General features: G+C 37.4%; 1 protein-coding gene across 5 annotated transcripts in view; it reads right to left on the bottom strand.

Moving 5' to 3' along the window:
* Positions 1 to 19,596, bottom strand: part of TSC22D1 (TSC22 domain family member 1) — a 92,967-nt gene that overhangs the window by 43,765 nt on the left and 29,606 nt on the right. Inside the window, exons 2-5 of one of the 5 annotated variants that reach the window (XR_007201759.1) lie at positions 16,843 to 16,949; positions 11,292 to 11,445; positions 10,038 to 10,227; positions 6,954 to 9,075 (exon numbers count right to left, since the gene is read on the bottom strand). The exons of 2 other annotated variants lie outside the window; for them this stretch is intronic. The gene's annotated coding sequence lies outside the window, so the exon portion shown is untranslated. Of the gene's footprint in view, positions 1 to 6,953; positions 9,076 to 10,037; positions 10,228 to 11,291; positions 11,446 to 16,842; positions 16,950 to 19,596 lie in introns of those variants that run through there. 2 more of the 5 variants (XR_007201760.1, XR_007201761.1) reach the window with 2 other exon arrangements.

Here is a 19,596-nt window from a genome sequence, read left to right as displayed (position 1 = left end):
TCCTTCAAGGGTACATCAACTCACAACAGCATAAATCAAAACAAAGATTCCTAAGAGGTTAAGATACCACAAGTTGGTAACAGCGTTAGATAGTACATGTCTATCCATAAGCACCACAACATCTCCATGAAAATCAGTAGCCACCTCTCAAGGAGGCTGCCCTGCAGTAACAGGTCCTCTGTTAAAGCCATAGAGAATTCTTACGTCTTCTCCACAGAGCACTCAATGATCCTCGTGGGTCACTTTCAACTTGGAACATTCTAAAATTCTATGAAATTAAGAGCAGTATTGATGAATCCTCTTGAATTATTAGATGAATGTAGGATCTTTTTATGAAAAATATTTTTACTGATGGCCTCAGGACTAAAAAGCACCTTCTCAAAACAGAAATCTTCAGTCCTTGCTCTTCAGCATTTGAATCTATTTCTAAAGCATAAGGATTTAAAATTTTTCCCTCCGGTGGGACCTTTGGTCTTAATCTTATACACCATTATGGTTGTAACTGAGAAATACTCAAAGTCCACCATATCTGAAGTTTAGAAAGCATGGAAAAATTAGGTTATAGGTCATGTTATTTCAGTACCATCTAGAGGATGGGATTCCCTCCCTCCGCAAGCCCTAGCCCACTTTATTCAAGTTTCACTGAACTAGCACTCAGGTACTAAGCCACAGGAATGGCAAAGCCACCTCTTGCTAAGTCTAACATTGTCTTATAAAACAGGAAAATCCCTTCTAAAAACCACATTTACAGATACTTGTTCTGAACGAGGTTTACACACTCGGACTCATTTAAAACCTTCATCTTTAAACAAGCTAGTAACATACTTGTTCGTTACTGCCACAGATACCATGAGCAAGCAGATTTAGCAACTTAATTTCTGTAAACTCCACAGTTTAAGACGGAGGACTAAACCCACCAAAAATTGCAAATGGTTTAGAAATCCACACTGCTTACATAAGCTGTCTCTTTAACTTACAGCGCACATCAGTGACCACCAAAACCACGTTAATACTTTATTTAAAAATGAAAGAATTAACTGACTTAATGCCTCACTAATCAGTCTGTGCTCAGCATTTAAACCTCACCACCCTTACAGGGCAAGAGCAATCAGGTCAAGTCAAAAAAGCAGCACACAGGAGTAACAGATGGCAAAAAAAGCATCGAAAGCCCTATCTAGTGACAGAGGGACACCACTGCTGAAGAGGCTGATCACTGCTCCTTGTGGGGACAAACATCTTCGATTACACATTAGTGCAGAATCATCAAAAAACAAATTAATTGTAGTATAATAACACTGCCTTGAAAAGCTGGGGAAAGTTAAAGCCCTTTACTACTTAATTATTAGAGGACAGTTTTGATAGTCTTTAAAGTCAAATGGAAGAAATAGAAGTTCTGAATTCCCAAAGCTGTGTACAAAAATTATATTCCACACCAACTTGCTCTATCTAGCTGCAGAAATATATAGACATAGCTATGTATCTGCTTATATATAGACATATAATCCCCTTTCCAAAGACAAAATAGATCCAACACTCCAATTTACTCTTACGGGCTGTAGGGGCTTGGAGTTGATACATATTCATTTTTTTAAATTTACTAAGCACTTAAAAAGATAACAAAAGTAATAGGTTTGAAGCCGAAGAAAACAGTATCCTCTCTCACTGAATGACCTCACTTTAAAAGTACTCATCTGCATCCTTAACCCAACCTCCTTATGACCATTGGAATTGCTTCTCCCAGAATCCTCAAAGAACTCATTACCTTAGTCTGGTTTTTTGCAGGCAGTCATGTTAGTTGCTTTAGTTTGAGTTTATTTGGGGTTTAGCTTTCATTTTAAAGGTCAGTATGAGTGCCTAGTGCCATGAAGCAGTTCTTTAATAAGATATCTGTATTTAATTTACCACTCCTATATACAAGAGCACAATGTTTATACAAAACACTAAAAATATATGCCTATTATTCCCATACCTGAAACAATGGTTTCATTTAGCAAAAAACTAACAAACTCACAGCTGAAGCTGTCACTAACAGCACAGTAAAAAACACCATATAAACATTCAAATATTTAACAAAAAAAAATCTCTCTTTAGATGAAGAAGAAACTGCTACAAACAGTCAAAAAAAATAAGTTCAGTGTGCTAAGACAGCAACTAGGCAACACGGGCAGAGGGCTTATTAAAAACTGGTGGTCTTCGCTAACAAAGCTTCACATCATTCACAGGTACAAATTGTTTCTTTCTAAAACACCTCAAGCTGTGAGGGGAAAAAAAACCCCAAAAGGGTACAATCCCCACTCTCTGAAGGTAATTATTTTTGTGTCATGTTATAAAGAAATGTTGTATCACATATTACACCATACTTCATACTCCAGGTCCAAAACTCTACCTTAGGGGGGATTTCTGCCATAGCAAAATCCTTGTATGACAGACTGTGCTTAAGTCAGAATTTCGAGGGAACAATCTTCAACTTTAGGTGCAAATGAGGAATTTACATTCATTTGAGGTGTAGATTAAAACCCTTGCCTTATAAAACAAATTAGTTATGTTTGTTCTGAAACACCATCCAATGGTCTCAATTTAATAAGCAAAAGTCTCCTTCTTGGCATAGAGAGAAAAAGAAGAAAGTAATTACATCCTGAATTTTATACATACTAAGCTGAAGTTCAGATTTGAGGAGGAAGGTGGAAACAGGATTTATAGCACATTACACTCACTGTAGTTTTAGGTTGAAAGGTAAATTCCTGTATTTTGATACAGGGTGAGGTTTTATTGGTATTAGTGTACTTTGTAAATTAAGCTATGGATCACATTGAAAGCGATGAATTTTCCAGGCTTAGCTAACCTGCAGGGATTCTCCAAATGGTAGGTGGAGTTCACTAAGTAAATAAAACCTCTTAACAGAAATTAATGAGCAAACACAGGAGTGAAGAAGGGGGGAACAAATACAGGGCTTTAGCAGTATTACTGCATTTTCTTTTAGTTAGTGCAGAAAAAAATTCCTTCGGGCAACAATAACACCTGCCTCACAGAAAGCCAGTCACTACATCATTTATTCCAGTGAAGTCCACATAAAAACAAAGTTCCAAAAAGTAGTGACCTGAGAATAAATGAATAACACATGCCAATCAAACTGATGAGACTATTCACTAAACCAAAGGATTATACAATGTGGTTCTCAAACGTCTCCGACCTAATTCTGCATTCTGTGCAAAGAACCAAATAGGAACAGCTACTCAAGCCACAACATCTTGTATATACTTTGGTATTTACAGAAAGGCAGAAAGGAGAATGCCTTTAGAAAGTACACCATCACAAAGCAAGCCAGATTTTGAAACAGCAGGCACTTAGAGGGACACAAAACAGATGGCAGTTCAGGGTGACAATATGTGGCAATACAAACCATTCACTGCTTAAGTGCAACAGCAAGTGAAGAGCCGAAATTTATCTCATCCATTCATACGTGGTGCTAAAGCCTGTAGAAAGATGTTGAACTGGCAAATCTGTAAAGTACAGGCAAGGAGCACAGACTGCCTTTTGTATCATTATTACACTGTCATCTGTTTTTAGTAAGTCTTTGAAGGAGGCAGAAAGTTAATCTGAAACAGTAACTTGAGTTCAACTACAAGCAGGAATCTGGGTGTTAATGTTGCCTGGAGAGACAAGCAAAATGCCCTGTAGCTTCAGTACTGCCACACTGGAAGCACTGGTTTGACTGCTAACAGTGGTGATATAGCCAGGTCTTCCAAGTAGCACGTATTTTTGAAGAACGATGTGAGGACTGACATGGGAACAAAAGTTTTTATTCTCTGAACAAATGTAGCATTATTGTTCATTGTTCCCATTTGCAAAGTTGCTTTATTAAAAAACCCAACAGTACTGAGCTAGTTAAAAAGAAGTAACAGAGACCTGACTAGTGTACTCATTTAGAAGGGCTAGATGGGAAAAGTCTCCAGAGCAGATGCAAGTATAGGGAAGAATAGCTAAAAATTTTTGATGAAACTTAGAACTAATACAAGGGAACAGATACTTACAAGATATCACCTGTACGAGTATAAAGAGGAAAAAAATATCAATACAAAAATCACTTCTTGGAACATCCTCAGTACAATACATGACAGAAGAAAGTTCCCTAAACTCTAAGAAATTACTTTGTGTGCTTAGTAAATACTGCTTTACGACGTTCACAAATCAATTAAGCAATTTATGAAAAATACTAGTTGTATTCTAGGATACTATAAAGGTAAAACTGAACAGAGATTAACACATGAAAAGCTAAAAAGTTTGATGAGAATCTGCTACAAAAAATGTTTTAGCTTTTGATGTGTAGCATATTCTCTCTTTTACCACCATTCTTAATTTATTAGGAAAGAAACTAACATAAGTTCTTTCTTTGAATATCCTTACTCCTATGTTCTTATCAATTTTTTAACCTGTTTCCAATTTCAAGCAGCTGCAAGAGTGTTGCAGCTGCCAAAGATACACGAGGTCATAAAAAGTTACATAAGAATAAATGGACAAGTCCAGAAGCCCTTCTAACTTGTCCCTACTTTCTTCCCCTTAAAAAAAGCTGCAGCATTAACTCAGGTTTTAGACACCATTAGGAGATAAACACAACTAGTACCCAAGGCATAATAAAGCTTTGAATCAGCACTTATACTTTATTATACACTAGAGAACCTAACCACACAAGCTATAAGAGTCCAGACTTTTCTACTATCATTGCTTATAGGGGGGAAAAAGGCTTAGCTGCTTCAAGTGATTTTCTGTCAAGTCTACTGCCTGTTATGGGAGAGTTCCTACATTAGCTGGCTGCTTGTTAGTCCAGTTCCTGTGCTGTTCCAGTATCCAACTAAGCTTCAATTTCACTGTAATCCTGAAGTCACCCAGGAACATTCCATCTGTACACAGCAGATGTGCTGATGTAAGCTGTTCTTCATTTACTGTTACATACTTCAGTCTGATTTCATCTCTCCATTGTTTATATACGCACACAGAATTTTGCAAATCAATTTTTCATGCTTTCTTATCTACATACAAAGTACTACCAGAGATAAGGAAACCATTTTAAAAAATATTTCAGATCTTACTCTTCTGAAAAGTTCTAAACATGTGTGGAAGTTCCTCTGAAACACTTAAATGGATAAGGATGCTTTAATGTGAGCTCTAAAGTAATTACATCCCATGAAGAAACTTCAGTTTAAGATGGGACAAAGTTCTCATTTGAGAAAATCTACATAAATCACATTTCTATCTTCAAAGGTCAATTATGATCTCATTAAATCCATTTATAACCATACAAGTTGTTGTTTATTCAAAAGCTATTTTCTTTAGAATTACAGGTGATATCTTAACCTGAATTTGGCAAGAGGAGGTTAGATACTGGTATGGTTAAAACTGTTGAAAGTAGTTAGCCAGAAGAACACCACCGCAAGCCATATGCCCCTTTAACTGTGCAACCTCCTACAACTCTCCCTCAAGATAAAAAAAAATATTATTTTGCCCCCATGAAAGTGACACAGATTTGTACGAGGTACAATTTCTTCACTTACTGTTCTCTAACACCAGGCTAAAACCCACACATTTTCTGACTTCCACTTCTTGAGTACACAGTAAAAACAAGAAACATCACTTTCTACCAGGGAGAAAGCAAAGGAAAGCCACTCATATAAGAGCAACCAAGGAAACAAAACAATACAAAATACAGAACAGTTCATAAGAACAGTAAATTTATATTCTTTAAAAAATTAGCAAGTGATCAGGGAAGTGTCACTGTCATCAGCAAAAGAATCACAAACTTAATATGGTCTTTAAACTGGCAATCCAACTTAAGCAGTAAAATACAGCAATTCCTGCAACAACCCAACTCACCTCATGTGGCTGACATCAACTTACGGACCTGTCCTAGGAGTCGTACAGCCGCCAATTCTTCGCAAAGTCCATGCAACAAACAAAGCTGGAATGGTTCAACCATTTGCCACCACTGCTTCCAGAAAATTACTTTTTCCAGCTTTCAGTTAAAACCACTTTTTCTAAACTTACCCCTAAATCACATTAATTCCTTCAAGACTCAGGGATTCCTTTATGTCTGATAAACCAAGGTATGAACCTACTTTCCTCAATTAAAAAAAGATCTGAAAAAATATTTTTGACACTGTTACCTGCCTCAAATCCCCATGTCCTGCAAACAGGACTGAAAGAATGAAATCCAACTTAGAGCACACCACTGCTGATGGAAACAGTCTGGCTTTCAGAAAATCACAGAAAATTGTTCATGTTTTGTTACCCACCTCCTCAGTGTAAAGCAAGGGGATACAAACACCCCAGAACCTGTGCTCTTTAGTCTCACTTTCCTGTCTATCAAATCAAAATTATTTTCTGATTTACAAAAGTAACACTTTTTGATACATCTCCCTTCCTGAAATAAACTGACAAAGCATCTCTCACACAAATGACAAGTTTAGCTCTGGCAGAAGTAGCAACATCAACAAGATTTTCCCCCAGATTTCCCGATCTTTACAGAGTATTTCCTCAAAGCATCCTATAATAGAGAAAGAGCTATGTGGCAGCATAAGCCACAGAGGGTGGACAGAAGGTGAAAAGAAGCAAGCAAAACTTTCAGGCTAAACATGATAGCTCTTCTGAGACAGGAAAAACAGTGTCAAAAGCCAGGATTTTACCGACTGGCTATGAAACAATTAGGAGGAGTTGGTATCTGGTCAAGAAGACATTAAAGATTATGTGAAATGAGTCAGGTAGCTCAAATGCTCAAGGAAATCTTTAAGAGAATAGAAAGAAGAAAAATAGGAACACTATATGCCTGTTTTTTGAAATTCTGTTAGTACCAGGCATTAAAAACCTCTGAAATCATGCAGTGTTTTTCCACGTTTCCTGGCATTCTGGAGTCACTCTATACTCATACACTTATGGCAAGTACAATATAAACAAGAAGAAAATTGTTTCAGATATCTTTATTATTTAATAACACAAAGGCAGGAGTTATTGTTCTAATGAGGTATCAAGAACCCAGGAGTCCAGCTGTAAAACTCGGAGCATGACAGAAACATGCTAACACAACGGTGATAGACAAGAAGTATCAAAATACTGACTGCAGAATTGCAACAGGCTTTTTTGTTTGGTTTTTGCTTTTGTTTTGGTGGTTTTGTTTCCTAATTGTGATGGGGAGGTGTAAACCCATTTTAGGAACCGAGACAGTAACATAAATAGCTCTCAGTGCCTGTTTTGTAAGTATTTGACAGTCCTAAATTTACCTACTACAGAACAAAATGACCAAAAACTGTGGCTGAGGCAAGTGTAAGTATACCTATTAAGGCACAAAGGGTATCAGACCTTAAATGGACTAGAAGTTAAACAAACAGGTATTTTCAACTAAAAGCACTGCTGGCACAAAACTCTAGTCACAGATGTTATAATTCATTTCTGAGACCCACATATCTCCAGCTCTTAACATCTAAATTACTTCTGTTCAGTATACAATTCATGTCTACACCTGTAACAACTACTCAATTTTAAGTTCATCACATATGTATTCCCCCATATAGGATTGAATTTGATACATTAGAGTTAAACTGATTTCTTTTTAAACTTCAAAATTCACAAGTGTTATTGTGGTTGCATAGCTTAACACACACATCTGACTATCAGTTCTCTAAATGTATCAGGTTATAAATTCAGCACTTTACTCAATAACCATAGAAGCAGCAAGACAAACAAGTTTGATACTCACAGCAAAATAAGATATTAAAAAGCCATCCAACAGAAAGCCAATTTCTCAGAAAGTCCAGTGAAAATGGCTCACTACATAAGTATGTACTTAAACGGCACCATCTGAACAATTATTTTTAGAATGTACTAGGACTGCAATGCATTCCAGCATAGTAAAAAGTCACAACTGCCATGAAGCAGTAGCCTCAGGGCTAGGTTAAGACTATTGAATAATTTAAATAAGCTGGTGAATTTAACAAAAGATCTAGGCATTAGTTAAAAAACAATGTTTTGTGTAACTGATTTAAGAAATTAATTGGATACAAGTACAAGCATCTGGCTAGTTTACTTCAGCTGCCAGAAGCAGAAAACAGTAAAACTGACTCTTCACCTAGTGCCAGAGGGTCTGGTACACCCTTCTGCCCCCTATTCTCACACTTAACTTCAGAACAAAACTTTCCCCTTTCCTAATCTGAACATTAGAAGTAAGTCCCATTCTTCCAAACTAATCTCCTATAGCAAGAACAACACAAGTACACACGTATGCGTGTGCTGCTCACTACTGTCAAACATAAGGTTTTTATTTGAGATCTTGCAAGACATTTAATTGACTACAGAATCCCTTGGGGGGAAAACAAAAGCTTTCTGCTTTCTAACAAACAACTTCTCACTCAAAAAAAAAAAAAAAAAATCTAAGATTTCCACTTTTATAGCTCTCAACAGTTCCAACATACTTTTTTGTGACACAAAGCCACAGGAAACCTCAAAAGATGCAGTACTTCCCATATTGCCCACTGTGACATTTTGGCTCAGATTTATTTTTAAGTAAACCTGGAAAGGTAGAAGTCTAAATACCATTTTCATAAGAACCTTTATTAATATTATTTCTAATCATTTTAATATAAGTAGAAAAGGCTTTACAAATAGAACAGTCTGAACCACAGCAGAACCCTGTTTCACAGATTCACGTGGCATCTCCTATGCAAGGGACAGCAACATACGACCACATTATTAGACCTGTAAACTCTTAATCTTGGATTTATTGACTTGATCTTCAGATAGGAAGATGCCAGGTTTAGATTTTATAAAAGACATCTATACGACATTGTAACAAAAGGACCATGGGAGGCCAAACATTTCCTAAAGAACGATGCATTAGAAGTAATTTTCTGCCTAGGCCTCCATTTCTAGGGTGGTTCTGTGTGATGGAAAGAGGAGTCATTTCTTTCCCAATCCCATTTTTTGTCAGAAGATCCTGCTTAGGGAAGGCCAAGATCCAAACCCAGTCATCTTCCAGCACCATAAGATCTTCTGCTGAAGGCTTGTGATGCAGTATAAAGGTTAGAAGGTGTCCTGAAGCAATTTGGAGGGAATGAAGAGGGAGAGAAGAGTCACAAGATGCACCAAAGCAATAATGCATGTAACATAGTTCCAAATGACTTCAACTCAGCATGAAAGAGGAACTGGTAAAAGCTCCTTAGAATTTCATTGCCAGCTTTCAAGTGATTTCTTTTGCTAAAAATGAAAAAGGAATTTAGAATAAACTTCCCGTGCCAGCAATGACATAGCTGGAAAAAGAAAGGTCTGACTGTGGGCTACCGATGTTTACAAGGAAGAGGCTGTTGCTCTGCACAGCATGAAGCGAGAAAGGCAGAATTTACCTGAGCTGATTCCCTTTCTCTGGACCCGAGGGATTGCTGATTGTGTGGATTAGCAGCACATCCCCTTAATCAGAGTATTCCAGTCTATTTCCTTCACATGGACAAAGGAACAGGATTTTACAAACCCAGCAGCCACAGGCTCCTCTAAGGGAAGAAATGTATTTATATGTTTAGAACTGGGGAACTTTTTCAGTGCTGGGAATCAAGTCAGATTTCAAACTCATTTGATGATCTCCGCCACCTTACTGCACATTCAAACCTAGCACTAGTGTAAAGAGACAGGGAGGAGATGAAAACTGTGTGGCTATGGACAATCACTGGCCTTATCTCGGCTCCAGCCACCAGTTTCTGCTCTTGACTCAGTTTCCTGTCTAGAGAAGGGTCACACCAAGAATGTCATTAGTGCCTCACAGAACTGAAGTACAAATATGACCCACGGACAGGAAGCTTACACAGAGGGATTCTTTCCAAGTGCCCAGAACAATTTTCTCCTCTCTCTCTCCCCAACACTTTTTCTTTACAACGTTCACACTCTTTCCCTCTCTCAGCCTAGAGAAGTGGAAGACAACATCAACAAAAAAAATGCATAGAGAAACAGCATAAAGTCCATCCTTCACACCTGAGCGGATGGCAGTTCAAAGGGGCCCTACCTACCTGCAACCCTGTTGTTTGCTTCAAGAACTGTTTGCCCAAGGAAAAAGAGACGAGCAAATCCTGGAAGCAGATCCTTCCCCAAAGGAAGTTTCTTTCTGAGTCTGCAACCTGGAGCTTTTGCTTGAGACTCAGTCCTCTGAGCGGATTCTTTCTTCAAACTCTCACACTGGTTCTTTACTTTTGTGGGCAGCTGGAAAAAGAATGAAGCCGTAGGCTGAGGCAGGGACTCCATACTTCCAGGATAGGGAGGCAGAAAGACTGGAGGGGAAGGAAAAGTGCTAGTTGGTAACTTCTTGAATAATGATCTGTATTCCCTCATTTTCTGCCACACAGAGACATACACATAGTCACTGCAATAGGGGAGGACGACAAGAGATGAGTACTAGACATGCAGTTTTTTCATGCTCTGATGCCAAAAAAAAAACCCCAAAGTGCTGAACTGTGAACTTTCAAGACTATTAAGACATCTACCAATAGATGAGATCAATCATAAGATGTTTTGTCCAGAAAGTTCGCTCAGTTTGTTTACAAGTAGATGTAGGCGGGGGGGAAGGGGGAGTTTAAGTGCTCATTTCTTGGAAAAATAATCCAAATCTCTCCTCTGTTCACTTTTTCTCAAGTGAATTAAAAATGGCATCTATTGCAATGCAGTGAATGTCTCCCCATAATCTCTTTCAAGAAGAAATGGTCTTACTTACCTGAATGTTTCCCTCACCAATGACTTCCTAATACGACTCCCAACTCCTCTGTAAAGGTCTTAGTCCAATCTCAAGTCTTCTACTTTATTTGCCAAAATCAGATGGATTGAACACTAACAGCAGTTTAATGCTGTTGTGACAACCTTTGATTTAACCTAGGCAGATTATGATTGCTGTGGAAACTAAGAACCTACTAAAATTCCTGCATCATGTTTCTGGATCTCTAAAATATTCCTCTTTTTATTCCTGAAAACCCAAATGCCCTAGGAGTTAATTGTCATTACATGAACAATAAACAAATAATCCGTAAGAGAGCTGAAACTTTCTTCTTCACAAATCCTGAAAGCTGGTTAAAACTCCTGTGAAATTTTACCAGTAGCATGGAGCCCACGCACAACAAAACAGAACCAGAAGTCACTGGACTTCGAACAGCTACAGGGATAGCGGCTCACATATGCATTTACTGGTTATTATCCACTGCAGTACCTTCTGCACAGCAGTAGCATCTGGCATTTGCATGTGGGGCAGTCACTGAGCTGAGGCACCATCATTTTACCTGCAGGGCTCTTCTTTGCTCTTAAGACATCAGGTAGAGCATGATCCAACAGTTAACCAAGAAGGTACATTACTCATCATGTTTGATCAATTTCACTTAATTCATTTTGGGTCAATTGGTGGTGTTTCTTCATCCTCTCCTCTAGAGCACACACCTAAACAAAATAGCTTCATATGGTTAGATACCTCACATGTTCTTCAATTACAAGCTTTCCCCTGCTCAGTAAAAGCTTGCTTGCTTTCTTTCATTGTACTCAAAATAATACAAGAAAATGGCGGGGGTGGGGAGGGGGGGGCAAGGGGAGAAGGTTTTGTCATTAAAACCACAGCAATTTTGCAGTTAAGAGTAGCATACAGGAAATATTTTTGGTTTTTAAACAAGTGACAGACAAAGGCATCAAGGACAAACCCTGATACCCTAAAGTAATTAATACAGAAGAATCAGCAAGTTCCTTCCAGGGAAACTGCTGGGGCATGGAGAAGGATACTCTGCTTCTTGGTTCCTGGATATGGTTACAGTATCTCAAGCTAAGGTAAGAGGTTGTAGTCTAAATACAAAGAGTGGTTCACAAAAATAGGATTGGGTTTTGTTGTAATTTCATGACTTTTCATCAACTTGAGACCAAGATGTGTTCCTCTACCTTTCAACTGCACAAAGCATTGTCTTTCTCAGTATTTCAGACCAACTTTCAAGGATTAGAGAGTGAGGTTCAGTCTTTTCATTCCACATTCATGTTCTTGTGAAAGGAGGCCCTCCTGTTCAGAAAGAATAACTGAGGAACACACATATAAATGCACGTGTCCAAGATGCGTCTCCAGGCTGATGTTTGTACTCTCCTCTTCCAGTAAAGGAGACAAAAGAAAAATGAAAGAAGATAAAATACAATAAACAGAATGTGTTCAATGCAAGTTTCTACTGCGCTGTATTTGCTGGCTAAGAAAGTATTACAAAAGGACAGTAGCAGTGAAAGCATTATTTCTTCTTAAAGACTCCCTTGTGAACAGCAGGTTCCTTTTAACCACATAATTTGAGAAGTTCCTGAGATTCAAGGCACTGCAAGTTGCTTTAACACTAGTTACTTATCATTCATAATTACAATGCCATACACAGCACTACAGGCTTAATTTCAGATGATGCACTGAAGCCTACAAACACTACTGACTTCCAAAGTCAATATTCTTTTCCATCAACAGAAGGTATCAAAACAACAGAAGATACCAGAGCAGATCAGCCCAAATGAAGCAGCATGACCCAGCTTATTGCAGGTTTCTTTCAAACAGGAATCTGTCTAGGGCCTCTGTAAGATACCATCTTTCACATGAAAGACCCTATTCACTGGGAAAAACTCCAGATCACCTTCAATACGCTAAACAGTATGAGATCACCTATCGCAGCTTCAGGAGCATAGAAGAGAGGAATACTTGGTCTTATTTGATTCATGTCTCTTCTTCAGCAGAAGACACAAAGATCCAAAGTGAAATTTAAGGGGAAAATAAAAGGCATTACAAGGATTTTGTACATTGGTGTTCTCCTCACGGAAACAGCTGAACAGCTCTGGAAAATCAATCTGAAACAGGGTGTTAGGAATGATTTGGTTTTAAATTCTTTTTCTTACATCAAGATCATGGTATCTCTCCTTTCACAACCAAGGAAGAACCCTTTAATTTTCATCCTTTCATACATAATTCTTCCCTTGAGCAGACTTGTCTTAAACTGTAAAGAATAAATGAGGTTGGTAATTTTTGTGTTCTAGCTACCAAAAACACTAGCCTGATTGATTCCTACACAGAGATACGTATTTCAGGCTGAAACAACTAAATCTTTCTGCATTTTGACATGAGAATTGTTAATAAATACTCCACTGCCCTTATGAAGATTCAAAAGAATGAAAAAGAAGTCTAGAAAAGACTATCCAAAGTACCCGAATCCCTCTTACAGGAATTTTGGGAAAAGTTCTTTTGTTGGCTCACATCAATCACCAGAAGTGATCTGTACTACCTAGATGGGATGTTAAGTCAGCTTAAGCAGCTGAATATCCAACAGCTCTTCTCAGTCACTGTACTGTAGTTTGTTGATTTACTTCAAGGGCAGGCTCTGATGGGATCCTTTGGGCTGAAGCAGAAATAAATTATGGCCATGATGATGCAAGAAAAACATGCTGGTAATCTACAGATACAGATGAAGTCAGGAAAGCACTACTAGCTCTGTTTGTGAGCATTTGGAAGATGGTAAGGAATCCTGTAATCAGTATCTTCATCTTCTTTAGGCAAAGAGAGGAATCTCTGCAATGTCTTTCCATAGTGCCCTGACTGTCGATAAATACAGTGGGAGGAAAATTCCCTTTAGTGCTTTCTTCCTTCTCTATAGGGAATGTTTCACAGCCAATTCATGAGTCAGTAAGGAGTGATCTACATTCTTCTGCATCAGTGAGCAGAAGCTCAATAGTCAAGAAATGGAAAGTTTAAACAATTGTGAGTAAATTCTACAGGATACCATCTGCAAAACAAGCAAAAAATTGAATCTCCATATTTGGTCAATGGTATAGAATATAAGCAACAATACTTTTCATATTTCTAATAAGGCAACTCCAACAACAGCAGGATCCAAGTGAAACAACATGGAAAATAGGACAAATTGCCGTACCTGATTCATGTTACCTGCAGTCAGGTCAAGTACTTCTCAACCCTCAAACTGAAATTTTAAAGCGTTATGCAATTATCTTAGATGTAAGGCGCAACCACCCATGTGGAGCATTTGCAGCTCCTAATCTGGGTTAAGTAGTTGTTGTTCTGCTGCCATTAACTACACCTCTAGAAGTAAGTGCAGGCTGCAAACCCACCACAGGATCTACACGCCAGCATCCAGTCGAACTGTTATTTAAAATAAACATTACAAGAATAGCAAATTTTAGTAAAACATGTTTTTCCCGCAAACTAGCACCAACACAGCACATGTATTACAGTATGAAGAGAAGTGATATAAGGCTATTTATATTCCAAGCTACTGACACTACAAAAAAATATTAGGTTTCTAGAACTTCTTGGTTTAAGGCTTTTTTGGGGGGGAACAGGAAGAGGAGACTTGATTGGAGAGAAGGGTAGAAGTCATTGAGCATTATAACAGCTACACCAGATAATGTTATTTAGTCCAAAGATGGAGAGAAAAGGTAGCAACATCTTTGGTCGAAGTGTTATTTTTAAGATTATCATGCAACCTGTCATTAAAAGTTAAATATGCCAACAAGTAGAATGGTAAGAATCTTGACTTTCTAAATTTCAGAATGTGTTTTAAAGTATTTGGCCTCTCTCCAGAAATATTTTGTGCTCAAGTTCTTTAAAGGCCTACTAAAACCCAGAAGGTCATAGCATTGTCTATAGATTATCAGACAAGGCATCAGACAATACCCCCTTAAGACTGGTGCAGGTACCAATCCCTGAAAGACCCTCCATAAACTCTTAGTTTAGGAGGGGCAAATAGCCCTGGCTTTTCTGAACTCAGAATGACACAGAATTCCAAAATTATATATAGCTATCACAACACCACACATTTGAGAAACAGAGCCAGTATTTCTTGGCACATATACAACAACAGGAAAACACTAGAGGTATAAAATTGCATGATTGGTTGATTATAGAAAATACTACCTTGTAAAAATAATTCCTATTAATAGATGCATCAATTTTATACGATTAAAGAAATGGGTATTTGCTAAACAATGTTATAATTACTTTTTCCTTTTTAAAACTGTTTACATTGCAAGAATATTTTTAAATGTCTTCATTAACATGCTTGTTATTTCTTGTCAGCTTTTATGCCAAATACAGTGGAGAGCAAACCTTTTTTGGCCTAACTAAACCACATTTTAATCAGATTAACAGACTCTACTGGCACTAACATACATTTCTGACATAAAAAACAGACCTCCTTTCAGTCTTAGGGATATACTATGCTTCTGGGCAGAGTGCATGAGCCAATATTTAAAAAAAAATAAGAAAGTTTTTTTAAGACATCATATGATGACCATTTGTTTGCTTTTTTCAGCTTAAGAAAGCCAACTACAGAAATAAAGGTTACAGTATTTCTGTATATCTTGAACTTACTTGAAAAAAATACATAAAGCCTGTAGTTTCTTAATGTTAATAGTGGCTTTTGTAGTTTGCTTTTTAGCTCTTGATATATGGCTTGCTTAATATAATTTCATTCTATTTACATACAATTAGGTAACAAATTTCTTACACAATTTTTTTTAAAGTACCATTTCTGAGTTTTCAATCTTCACATAATTTCTATACTGCTCTGGTCAGTCTTCTACACTGTCTATCTGTAGAATCCGGAAGCTGAAATACCGCACACAAGGAATGTTAAGAGGAGTTATTTCAGTGCTGTTCCAACAGCCACACCAGACTGGATGCTTTGATTTTGTGGGGGGTTGGGTGGGTTTTTTGGTGGGTTTTTTTTTGGAGGTAGGGTGAGGTTCTATCTGAATTTCCAGATGAGAATAGCTCAAGGCTTTTCTCTGTAGGTTTTGACACTTCACGACTTCCCTCTGGCGTCTGAGAACTCAAACACAGCAGAGAAATCCCCCTTCCATGTAATATTTACTCCAATATGAATATTTAATAGATTAATGTTAGTAAAGGGCAATGTGGATGCACCAATAAATAAAAGCTAAACAAATTACCTGGGGTTAAGTCATCAGTTTCACAAAGTTTTATTTTGCAAAGTGCTCAAAACTTGGATTTCATATTTGAGCACTTATATTACTTTCCATACCAAATCCTGACTTCTACAAAGGGTTTCCTCACTCTAGAGTTTACAAATTCAGCATGCACTCAGAGCAACAGGCTTGAGCCATTCTTCATTTTCAGAAGCAGTAAGAACTCTAATGCCAAAACTGGACTGAGTTTTCTAACTGTTACTGCTCAGACACAAAGTGATCATCAAATGGTACTGTAAGCTGTGTTAGTTCTTCAGCATTAGTAAGTCTGTGAAGCAATGGAGGCTTATTTTTGTCTAACATGAGCAGCTGACAGTGGAGACAAACTGATTCAGTCATGACTTGCAAATGATGTGCACGCACACCATGATACCTCTGTAATACAGGCTGACTCTTTGGGTTCAAGATACAAGTTTAAGAAGTCTCATGTGCAGTCAGTGATGTTTTAGATCAGAATTACATTTTTTTTATTTTTACCTAGTATGTGGTAACAGTACATGAAAAAAGCATTCTAAAATGTCTTGTACTGTTACAACCATACAAAATATGCTGTCTTTAATTAGCTAATTAAATGCTTTCTGAAGATTTGCTGACTTAACTTTCCTTATTGGACTACTGCCTCAATTCACCCACGTTTCACAATTAAATTAAAATTGTGTAGTTTTTTTCCAAAACCGCTTGGAATAAGACCATCACAAGTTTTATAATAAAAAAATGTTTCAGTCAGCTGAGGTAAAGGCCATTTGAAATGCATTATTTTGTTCTGCTTATGTAAAACTATTTGCATTGAGTTGTCCCCTTATCTTCACTCCATGCAAGCACCTTCACACCTACCTGCTTTGATCAGCCAGAACTCCAAGCTTTTGCACTAGACACAATTAACTTTGGCAGTGCCTCTTCACAGGCATACCAGTGTGCAGTGTTTGACTGTCATTCTGTATCTGTTGAAATATTAGCACTTTGTTTAGGTTGTGTGCAAGAAAAAAAAACAGTATCAAGTCATACATAAAAGAATACATACAAAAACACAAAGATCTATTTCCAGGCTAGGCACACTGTTTTCACAAAAATTATTCAGAACAGGGAAAAAGACAGACATCAAACAACTGTACCAAAATAGCAACTTACCCCACTGACTGATCTTGGGCTGCAGAGTGTTTAACCATACACTGAATCTCACAGGGCCCTCTTTCCTTCATTTGAGTCAAGATTTCATTGATAAAAATAACCACAATCCAGGGCAGATAAAAAAGAGCTTCCCACGCACACAGGCAAACAAGCAAGATTGTATCACAGAATCATTAGGGTTGGAAAAGACTTATGAACCCTCTTGAAAAAAATACCCCCTTTTGAATCATTACTGACCATTTCTGTATATGGTTAATATCTACAACATGCACAGTTTATTTTGAAACAAGTCTGACAACATACATTGGAGATATTCCTGACATGACGCTTTTAGCATGGAATTAGTTGCCTGATCTCTGATTTCTGTACGAAATAAACGTAAATGTCAGTGTTTCCGCAGAAGAGTTGTTACACCTAATAAAATGCTTCTACCTAATCCTAAAATCAGGCAGATCCTAAGAACAATTCTTCTATATAAGTCTGACATGTTTCCTTTCCCTCCATTTTCTTTTTAAAGCAAGATTCTAAGATAGGTTTGCAGCAGGACTGAAAAGTAATCTGCATTTGAAGTTATCAGGTTTTAGCTGTATATTATATGCAAAGTATAGTATTTTCTACTCAGTAGCTTTTTAGCCACCTAAAAAAAAAAACTCACAAGCATCCATGCTGCTGTTACTTCTACACATTCTTAAATTAAGTCCAACTCCATCTTCTAGTTTACCAAAACGTACCTATAGGAAAGCATAGTGCATGTAGCAAAGCTTGACACAGTCAACATAAAGAAAACTGCAGAGATCCCTAAAAAGTGAAAGTCCCTAACTACTGGCATGTGTTCAAAAGCCCTCCTCCTAGAGGATGCAGTTAAGCATTACATTCTACAGAATGCAACTAAGAATGAGTCTGTATTTCCTAAGTGTACTCTTCCAAACAGCCATTTCCCCAAGTTTCAAATCATTCTTAATTCATACTTTAGTATCTGCATAACTGAAATCCCCATAAACATTTTGCAAACTAGACCAGAGTTTAATATTGCATAACTACTTTTTCCCTCCTCCTTTTTTTGATGGCCAAACACTATATAACTTTCCGCATTTTACATGTGAACATCAAGGAATTTCTATTATTTTATTTCTTAACTGTTTTTATTGTAGACTTCAGTCCAATAGAAACACAACTACATACTTCATACTTCAAGATGCAACTTACTGTAACAGTCTAGCTGGCCCATCTTTGAATGGCCTTCTTCCAAGTCACAGAATTTCTATTTACCAGCCAATTTCTTCCATTCTATTTTTAAAAATAAAGCGTGTGTGTGTATATATATATATATCTGAGCATCCTGCCTGACAAAAGAATTATACGTGCTACTCAAAAATATGCATTCTAACAGTACTTGCATAGGCAACTGCACAACTTTGTTGAAGAGAAGTTATAGGAAGTATTCGGGCAAGCTCACAATGTCACACTGCAATACAGCATTAAACATTTTTCCCCAGATGAACTGAATGCAGGTTTCAGAAACATGGCATCTTCAACCCATGCTAAAGGTCTGCTTTCCCAGCAATATATCATGACTCAATATTTTCACTATTTTCTCTCTTGTACATGTAAAATACATAGACAGAAAAAAGAGGTGCCACAGAAAAACCAAAGAGCACTAAAATACCAAGTCGCTCACAACCACAATCAAGTAATAATTTGCTTTCATAGTTACTACAGTTAATTACAATAATGTGCAATAAAACATATTCTGCATTTAAAAAGTTACTTGGAAGATGTTTTCCATCTCCAAAGCAGGGGCAGAGAGCACTGGGGCAGGGGAGGACATGGGGAAGGGTACAATTCCACAACTCCAGTGGAATCACTTGATCACCTGTTAGGAGCATGTGGCAGACTGTTCTCAAAGAGCCAATAATTTCACCATGATAACCTTGGCCTTTAAGGAAATGAATCATTAACTGGATAGCACAGATTTTTGAACTCCACTATATCTAGAGTTCTTTAACCGCAGCAAAACAATACTAAGTACAGACTAAAAAAAATGTATGCAAATATATGACAGGCATTGGAACTAGATTATCTTTAAGGTCCCTTGCAACACAAATCATTCTACAGCTCTGTGATCTTAATGCAGCTTAGTAACAGTGGTAAAAGACATTTGTGACAAAACTTAAGTATTTTAAAGGAAAAGTTAAGAGACAAAATGTAAACCTTAACATTCTTCTTACACACTACCAATCCATCTTTTTTTCCCACTCTGTTCCCCAGCATGCATTAACACATCTTCCTTTCCTCTTCTTCACAACTTACATCAGAGCAAATGCTTATTCTGAGCAGTCTCCTAAATAATAATGTAAAAAAACTATGCCTGTGCAGCAGCTTGCAATCAGAAAAGCCAGTATCATCTGGCTACCCTGTTTTCCAATTATCTTAAGGCAGATTCAAACTACCACTACTCAT

Source organism: Corvus hawaiiensis, chromosome 2 (genome assembly GCF_020740725.1).
Source record: "Corvus hawaiiensis isolate bCorHaw1 chromosome 2, bCorHaw1.pri.cur, whole genome shotgun sequence".
In the NCBI taxonomy this organism is placed as follows: Eukaryota; Metazoa; Chordata; class Aves; order Passeriformes; family Corvidae; genus Corvus; species Corvus hawaiiensis.
This window is presented reverse-complemented; position numbering and strand designations above follow the sequence as displayed.